The sequence below is a fragment of the Phascolarctos cinereus genome, unplaced genomic scaffold, assembly GCF_003287225.1.
Source record: "Phascolarctos cinereus isolate Bilbo 61053 unplaced genomic scaffold, phaCin_HiC Scaffold_5;HRSCAF=322, whole genome shotgun sequence".
Lineage (NCBI taxonomy): Eukaryota > Metazoa > Chordata > Mammalia > Diprotodontia > Phascolarctidae > Phascolarctos > Phascolarctos cinereus.
This window is the reverse complement of record NW_027555958.1, coordinates 135,720,504-135,730,408: the sequence shown is the minus strand read 5'-3', so window position 1 is coordinate 135,730,408 and position 9,905 is coordinate 135,720,504. Positions and strand designations below refer to the sequence as shown.

At 36.7% G+C, this 9,905-nt stretch overlaps 1 protein-coding gene across 1 annotated transcript in view; it reads left to right on the top strand.

Annotated features, from left to right (window-relative positions):
* Positions 1–713, top strand: part of SMPDL3A (sphingomyelin phosphodiesterase acid like 3A) — a 32,952-nt gene extending 32,239 nt beyond the window's left edge. Inside the window, exon 8 of the mRNA XM_020986970.2 lies at positions 1–713. This exon is cut by the window's left edge and continues 1,145 nt beyond it. The gene's annotated coding sequence lies outside the window, so the exon portion shown is untranslated.
* The last annotated feature ends 9,192 nt before the right edge of the window (positions 714–9,905 follow it).

The window sequence follows — 9,905 nt, the reverse complement described above, 5'->3', positions numbered from 1 at the left end:
TAGACCACAAGTTACTGCCTCATTTAATGTTCTCTTCCCCTGTTGGGTATAGTTGTACCTGAAAGGGAATGAGAGTAGTGAAGACTGGTCTAATTTCTTTGCAGAGCCGTGAGAAAATCAAGCCAGTACCTTTATAAAAACCAAAGAGAAGAATTATGTTCAAGCATCTTTAAAGTCTTGATGGTTTAAGAGGTTCTATAAATACAAGATGTTCTTACAATAAAAAAATTATCATGATTTCTACAGGACTGAGAACATAAAGGTCCTAAGCTGGATCCAATGAATATAGAAAACATTGCACTTGCTACTCATTAAGTAAGAGGTTTTTGTTTTGTTGTGGTTTTTTAAAAGTGAAATTGTGTTTTGAAATGAGAATGCTGAAAAATATTTCATTCTAATCATCTGCATGTATAGCATGGGTAAATCACTTTAGTATACGTGCCTCCAACTGTAAAAAGTGGCATTCAGGTGTAGTGCAATATTGCTTTTATTATTGAATGATGGTATTCTGATATTATGAATGTGCCAACTGCTTTATAAATTATTTTTATTTCTACTAGGAAAATTGCTGTAGAAGATATAGGACAATTTTGATTAGCACTTAGACAATTTTTTCATTCTTAAAAAGCAGTTGGCAATTATGGTGCCTGTTTTTATTTGTCCATTTCAGGTTGTGTCCAAATATACAATAAATTATAATATGTCTACAATAATGCCTCTGTCTTAACTTTGCCTTATTCATTTATAGATCTTTGGGACTTTATTAATTTTTTGTTTCAGTTTAAAGTCACATTCAGTTTCATAGATCTCAAATGATGAATTCAATTTAACACCTAGTTTGAAAGATATTTTCACTGATTAACCATTTGCTTGAATTGACTTGTCTAAGTGGTTATAGAGTAGTAAGCATACATGTCATAGCATCCCTGGCTATAAATACATAATACTAATATCATTGTTCAATTAAAAAATTAAAACTATTCTGATATGTTATAGATATAAGTATACAGTGACTATAATCAGTCACTTGCATGAATGTTGAGTCCACTGGGGTACAATGGAGATTTCATTTTGATAGGGTTACTATAGTAACTAGTACTACTAGTTACTAAAGTACTAGTACTTTAAAGTATTCTAAAGTACTACAGTGATGCTGCATCACAGGATAGGAGTGACCCAAGTTTCTTGAAGGTTGAAGCAGTGGAGCAAAAGGACTGGTCAAACTGAAAAGGCTTCAGTTATGGGGCAAAATAATGGATTGTCTGTCTGTTGTCTGAGGACCAGCCTGAGTTTTTAAAATAATAATTTATTTTTATTCTGAACTTAAACACTAAACAAAATGGACTTTTCATTATATACATATATATGTGTATGTGTGTGTGTATATATATATATAATATATATATATATATATATAGTAGAACAGAAAAAGAGGACTATATGTGAAAAATGTATGTCTCTTGCATAGAGATTGTTTTTGTTTTTAAATATGAAATGCATTTGACCTATAGATTTCAAAATTGTCCTGCTTGTCTGTGCTTTTTTATGGTCTTCCTTCTGTTCTGTTCATTAAAACAACTGTCTCAAAGATGTACTCTTCCTTCCTTCCTTCCTTCCTCCCTTCCTTCCTTCCTTCCTTCCTTCCTTCCTTCCTTCCTTCCTTCCTTCCTTCCTTCTTTCCTTCCTTCTCTCTTTCCCTCTCTTCCTCCTTGTCCTCTATCCACATGGTGAACTGTACTCTTATCTGTGGGTGCTCTGCCCAAAGGAATACAAATTTGATCTCTGAAACCTTGCAAGATATCTTGGAGTTTAAAGGCTAGATTTGTTTTCCTCTTCCTTATTTATTCTATGATTTTTTTAAAGGGACGATTAACTCTTTTGCCCCATGTAATTTCATTTATGATTTCTTGAAATACAGCACTGGAAAACCAGGCTTTGATAAAGCCCATTGAGATTCAAATAAAGCTACTTGACCATGCCTTAAACCCAAATCAGTCTGGCTCTTCACTGATTGGCCAACAATAGGTCCCAGCTCAAGCCTCACTTGGTCATTGTTTGAGTTTTGATGGCTCAGAATGAGTGTAAATAGCAATTGTTTCTTTTCTGACCAGAAACTCTTAGGGTCTTCCCCTCCCAGATTGATCTTTTCTTTTTTTTTTTTTTGAGTAGGTAAAAGAGGCCATTCTTTGCCTCATTTCTTACCTAGCCTTAATCACTGAATGGGTGTTGCCTCAGACAAACTGAGACCTGGGAAAGATTAGTTTAAAAAGGCCAAGGTCTTCTACTACACCTGGGACCACCTCCAGTTATCCTGATATGTGTCTTGTCACTGGACCCAGATGGCTTTGGAGGAGAGAGTGAGGCTGGTGACTTTGCACAGCCCTGTCTCACTTATATCCAATGCACTTGTAAGTCAAGACATCACCTTCTTGATGTCATTGGTCCTCTTCAAGAATGAAAGACAAACACCAACCTTCTTTCTTTCCTTCCTTTGATCCTTTGTTTCTTACCTTCCTCCCCACCCCTACCCCGTCCCACACCAAAATTGGAGAAAAGGAAAAAAAGCCCTTGTAACAAATGACAAATGTGTTGAATAAAACAAAAGACATTCTCACTGATTCTGTCTGAAAATGTATATCTTCTTCCCTATCTTAAATCCCTCACCTCTCTTAAGATGTGGGTAATATGTTTTATCATTAGTCCTCTGGAATTATAGTGGTTATTGCATTGATCAAATTTCTCGAGTTTTTCAAAGTTGTTTTTATTTTCAGCACTGTTGTATAAATTGCTCTCCTGGTTCTGTTCACTTCACTGTGTCAGTTTATATTGGTCTTCTCTGAATAGTTTCTCTGAAACTATCTATTTTGTCATTTCTTATGGTGAAATAATATTCCATTACATCTATATAATAAATTTATTCAGTTATTTAGCAATAATTGAGTACTTCCTTAACTCCTAGTTATTTATTACTAAAAAAAAAGAGTTGGTATATTTTTGTACATGCAGGTTTTTCCCCTTTTTTCCTAAAAATTTTTAAAAATAATTTTGTTGCAATAATTTGTTTTTGTACCAACTATCTCCCCAATTGCCCCCCAAGAAACATCCTACGTAGGAAATAATTTTTTAAGAGAGAAAAAATCAGCGAAACTGATAAATGCATTGAAAAAAAAACTGAAAATAATTAAATGTTCCTCCCACTTCAGTATGTTTTGACTCTTGGCTGACTTTGGGGGTATAGACTTTGTAATGGTATACCTGAGTCAAAACATATGCACAGTTTAGTGATATTTTTACAGTCAGTTGTATAAGGCTTTAAAAGCTAAATAGAAGGGTTTATAATTTGTCCTAGAGGTACAAGGAAGGAACTAGAGTAGGTTGAGCAGAAGAATAACATGGTCAGATCTATAATTAAGGAAAAATTGCTTTTGTCAGGTATGTGTAGCATGGACTGGATTGGGGAGAAACTTGAGAAGATGAATTAGGAAGTTATTATCATAATCTAGGAGAGACATGAAAGCATGAATAAAAAATGATAGTTGTATGAGTAGAAGAAGGGGATACAAGAGATGTGAAAGTAGAAATGGAAAGCTATGGATTGGATATGTGGGGATGAGGGAAAGGGAAGAGTCAAAGATAATACCAAGATTATGAATCTAAGACTGGGAAGATGGCAGTGACTTCATCAGATATAAGGAAGCCTGGAAAAAAGGGGTGGTTCATAGGAAAATATGCAGTTATCCCTTCCACATCACAAGGGTTAGGGGACATGGCACTCCACTACCTGGAAAATCCATGCAAAATTTTTTGACCTTTTATATCACAGAAATCTGAATTATGGTATTAAAAGATAAAATGTGTTGATATGCAATACTATTATGCATATTTTATGCATTTATAAGTTTCCAAACTTTTTCTGTGTCATCTGCTGGCCTTTATGTATCACCTGCAGCATCAGCAAAATTCCACTAAAATTCTCATTTAATTTCTTATGCCATGCATGTGATATATTAAACCATGATGGGGAAAGTAGGGATGCGGTAGGAATAACTGTAATGAGTTCAGTTGTAGACATGAGTTTAAGATGTCTCTAGGCTGCCTAGTTTATAATGTCTAATAGGCAATTGGTGACCTAGAATTGAAGGTTAGTGGAGAGATGGGCTGGATATGTTGATCTGGGAGTCATTTGAATAGAGGTTATAGCTAAACTCATAGTTGTTGATTAGGTTACTAAGAGAGAGGAAGTAGAGAAGAGGACCCAGAACAAAACCTTAGGAAACATAGGTAACAGGTGTGACGTGATAAGCCAGCAAAAGAAACAAGGAATTTTCAGATAAGTAGGTGTGAACCAGGAGAGAATAATGTCACAAAAGCTCCTAGGAAAGAGTATACAGGAATGCTGATATGGAGGAGTAGGAGGGAAAGGAGGGGGAGAGGAAGAGGAGGAAACAAACATACAAACATAAAAAAGAATGGAAAAGCTGAAAATGTGGGAGAAGAGAATATTACTAAGTAGAATAATAATTGTAGGTTGATCCAGGTATGAAGTGAACATGAAGGCTACTTGTTCAAATTGAGGTTACAGGCAGAGAACAGAGGTTGAGAAGTAGTCTTGGGTGTCTTAAGCTGAGCCAAGCCAGCATGGCTTATATGGGTACCCTATTATAAGGGTAGGAGTTGGGAAGGCAAGAAAGATGGTAATCCAGCTGCTGAAGTCCTTGAGAAAGGAGCAAGAATAAACTGAGGGTTGCTATATTATAGTTACTCTAGTTTTGATTGGATAGATAATTTGAATTGTGTGGCTTCAAAAGAGGAAAGGTAGAGAGAGGCTAGAGGAAACAAGTAGTATTCTGACTCCCACTTGAGGACCAATGTGTGGGAGTGTGTGTGTGTGTGTGTGTGTGTGTGTGTGTGTGTGTGTGAGAGAGAGAGAGAGAGAGAGAGAGAGAGAGAGAGAGAAGAGGAGAGAGAGAGAGAGGAAGAGAGAGAGAGAGAAAGGTACAGTTAGTGCTAGAGAGAATAGCCAGGTATGCATTGTCGTCAGAGTTCAGCCTGGTATTGGTGAGGGCTATGGAAAGAGTGTCAGAGAGAGAAGAGGTTCAGGATAAAGTGAGTTTGTTCTCTATGCAATAGGAATTCCAGTGAGCACAGTGAAAGGGGTGAACAGGTTTGGATTGGGGAATGGTATGGTTGTGTTGAGAGGGATGAAGATGAGAGACACGAGGAAGGGAAAAGAGTAGTTTTCTTTTAAATGGCTGCTGATTATTACAGAGATAGGGAGACAAATAGGAGAAGCTATAGGGATAGCATATGGCATAAGAGAAGAGACACTCATAGCATTCAAGTGGTGTTGTAAAGAGAGCCAGGCCAGGTCTGGGTCAGTTATACACACATACATACATACATGATATACATATAATACAATATATGCAATATACAATATATATACATATTATATATACATATATATGTACATATATTGGATATGAGACCTTTATCAGAGAAACTTGCTGCCAAGTTTTTTGCCTTACTTATCTGTTTCCCTTCTGTTTTAAACTGCATTGATTTTGTTTCTCCTAGCTAAATTTAGAGAGCCTGATCATTCCTTTATTTTCTGGGACTAGAAGGAAAGGAGAAAACAGTTAAAGACCAAAAGAGTTTTTGAAGGGTGGATAGTGGGAGATAGTGGAGCTCACCATAGATGCCTTTAATTTTGACAAACTAGGATCATCTGTTGATAGGGTAGGGTATGGTTGGAGGCTTCTGGAATAACTATTATGGGCACTGTGATATTTAAACAAATAAAATAATTACAGTGTAGCAGTGAGGAGATGAATTTTTAGTGAACCCAGTCAGTATTATTGTTGAAATATCTTCTGCATCCTTCAAATACTTGAGCAGTACCTTAGAAGACAGATGGTGAGTGTGTTATCCACCTGGCAAACAGCATGCATGAAAAGTGGGCCAACAAATTCAAGAAGAGTGGAAAGTGCCCTGTTAAAATGACTATAGGTTAAAGATTCAGCACAAAGAAAAGATTTAGGAGGAGTGAGACAGTGCAAGAGGTGTGATTGTGATTGTGATCAGAGTCAGAGTTCAAAATCTTTGAGGTGGAACAGTTTCCAGTAGTGCTGAGGTCTAAAGTGTGACCAACCTATGCTTGGTTGCGGTAGAGTAAAGGATGAGGTCACAAAAATTATAGAGGTTGATGAACTGGAAATCAGGGTATTAGAAGGGCCATCATTGTGAATAAAAGATAATTGCTTGGGGTAGAAAGAAAGATTGTGAGTCATATGCTAAAATCATTGAGGAAGGTGGGAGGAATTTTGACATAGTCTCATCTATATGAGAGGAGGTTTTTCAAATGGATAATGAGGTATTCTTGAGGTCTGGGCAAGGTCACTATTAAGAAGAAATAATAAAAGTATAATAGGCTATATATATATTTGCGTATCTGTCTACCTACCTACCTATGTGTGTATACACACAGGCATTTAGAAAAGGGGTAAGGTGATACATTTACAACATTTTGTACAAAATATTCTCCTCTCTACCCACAAAAAAAAGAAAAAATCCATGATACGCTGACACCAGGACATCAAATACATTTCGCAATCTAACTTGAATGTGGAAATCTAAGATGACTTTGTGACCAAAAACAATAAAAAGAGAGACAAATTACTCCACCTAGTGGATTCTCAGAGAGCTTTAAAAATGTTCTGATTTAGATACACATTAGAATGTATGTTTCTGATATAATAAATTAGGAGGGATGGTATATTTTAGTCCTTGTCTCTTTCTAACATAGCTTCATTTACCCTTTTGGCTTCCTAAGCCAATGTGGACTAGGGACAGAGGGACCTGAACATCAAATGTAGGACTGCATACAGGCTTTGAAGGTGAAATAGACAGGGAGTAAGACTGGTGGCTGAGGCTTGTCTGTCCTTCTGTCACTGTCAGATTTGCCACGGATGTCACCACATGGGCTTTAGGTATTTTGGCAGAATTCTGTTTCAATATTGAGGTTGCAGGGGCAAATAGGCACAGGCAGCTTCTGAAATGAAGTTATAGCACACCTTTACTGGGGCCCCTTGAAAAGCAATTCTCTGTTGTTGATTATGCATGCATCTGTGACTATGAGAATCACCAAAGTTTCTATGGTGTCTAACTGAGACTCTAAACTAACTTAACTGTCTGTATCCAGATTTCATTGCATAGGAAGTAGAAAGTTTGTTATGCGATACTGCTTTCTAATTGTCCTGTAATCCAGACTTCAGTTGGGATTGGGGAAGAGGTAGAGAATTATGAATGGTTACAAAACTGGTGACTGGGACTTTTTACTGCCTTGGGAGGTTTGGACCTGGGATAAGTATGGAAAGTTGAGCTCTATAATACATAGTCTGTAGCTTTGCATTTGATTTGTTTTATCTAATTAAACTGCTTGCTTAGATAATGAAACTTTGCAGAGATTTGATTGAAGAAGTATGCTGGAAAAGGAATAAAGAGGTATCACAATAGTATGGGGACATGAGCTTAAATAGAATGAATCATACTCCTAGATAAATGAATACCAGGGAGTGATGTGGCAGTTTTTGGCAGTGTTTTGGCCTATTTACAGGCACCTCTGTCTTTGGTCCTGACTGCTCCTGGAGAGCCACACTTATAATTTACTCTGGTATACTTATTACCTATGGAGACATTATCTGAGAAAGATTTCTTATCTTTGTGGGAGTTTTATGATTTATGTTATGAGCTATTTAAGTATTTGGCAAACTATGTATTATTTTATTTCTCGTTTCATATAAATCTGTCCAAGTCTTCTACATTCTTAAAGAAAACTTTCATTTGACCTTGGCATCTCTTCAGAGTATTATCTTTTGTCACCCCCTTCACTGCAAAACAAGAATTAATTTTCCATTCACTATTTCACTTAATCACCACAACATTTGCAATTTGGCAAATCCCTACCATTCTACTGGAATTTACTTCTCAAAAATTAAGAATTATCTTCTAAAAAAACCCTATGCTTTTTATTTTACATCACTGTCAGTTTCCAGTGATTCTCCCCACCACCAATAAACCATCTTTTGTAAAACAAAAAAAAGGATCACTGCTTGCAAAAACAAACTTATTCTTTGTCACCATAAATACACACAAAATGTTTTTCCAAACAGTAATTTTTTTTTAAACAAAGGTAAGTGCTATTGGTGGTGGTGGTGAATCATTGAGAAGTGACAACAATGCAAAATTATGGTATTTTCCTTGAGATCATTGATCTTTTATTCCTCTAGGTTAATTTTACTATTTTGTCTGGCTCTATAGAGTTACCTCTTTATAGATTCTAGTCATTTCTTGACTGTTAAAGGCAATGATCCTTTCTCTGTCTTCTTACCATGCTCCCTTGCTCCACTCTCAGCCTCCCACCAGATATTCTTGTTTCTGCTCTGAGGCTTTGGAGTTGTGATGGCTGAGAGTTTCTGCATCTAGACTGATCTGCACTTGATATGCAACAATCTTATTATCTTCATGCTATGCCACTTCGTTCTGCTCTTGGTGTGCCATGCAGCACTCCATCTTCTGCCCTGAGGTCCTACCCTTCCTTCTCTTCTTACGTTTAGTCTTGTGTATTGTAATAAAATAAACACTACCACTCATGGAAAGGATGCATCAATAAATTGCTCTATTGCTACATTTACTATTCCTGTGACTTCCTAGCCTAAAAGTGATCTACCTGGCCAACCCTTATATATGCCATCTTCTCTTATCAGACTGCAAATGTCTTGCTTTTTATATTTCTGCCCTAGGATTTAGTACAATGCTTGGTACATAGTGAATACTCATTCATGTTCATATTCCTTGATCTCTCTGTGGCTTTGATACTATCAGTACATTACCCTCCATGATATTTTATCCTTTCTTGATGCTAATTTCTCCTGCTTTTATTTGCAGTATGATTGCTTCTCAATCTGCTTTGCTAGATCATCATGCATGTCTTTGTTATTGGATCTTCAGTGCCAGGCATAGATCCAGGTACATGTTAGAATCTTAATAAATGCATATTCATTGATTGAACTCTCAAGTGTGGGTATCTTTTAGTGGTCAATCCAAAGCTCTTTTCTCTCCCTGCACTCTGTTCTGTGGAAAACTCAGTTACTGCCATGTATTAAATAGCCATTTTATGAAAACATCACACAAATCAGTTTTATAGCCCAAGTTTCTATCTTGATCTTCAGTTTCACATTGTGAACTGTCTGCTGGACACCTCTACCTTCAGCATCTCAACTTCACCCTCAAACCTTCTACACTGAAAACTTTTCCCATTTCTATTGACGCTACCACTATCTTCCATACTAGCCCCATCAACAAGGATAATAGCTTCAGAATCATCCCTTACTCTTCTCTCCTCATAATCTTGATACTTCATATCCAATCAGTTCAAAAGTCCCATAATTATATGTCAACAAGAGTTTTACATTCATCTTATTTTCTTCACTCTTGTGGCTATAACCCTAGTAGAGGACTTTATCTCCTTTGATCTGAATTATGCCTTCTAGTTTGCCTTCTTTCTTCCACTTTCTCCTAATCCGGTCCACCCTCCATATAGCTGACAAAATAATCTTAAGGCATAGATATGACTATGCCTCTCTTTTATTGAAGGGGAGGGGAAAATTAGGAAGGAGTTTCTCTAGAAGGTGGTACTTGAACTGAGCCTTAAACTTAGATTGGGATTCCAAGAGGTGAAGATGAGATATGCATGGGGCAGCCTGAGCAAAAGCTAGGCAGTAGGAAGTCCCTGAAGATTTTTGAACAGAAAAGTAACATGGTCAGACCTTCATCCTAGGGATATTAATTTGATGGCTCTGTGGAGTATTGATTAGAGTAGTAAGAGATCTGAAGAAGGGAGACCA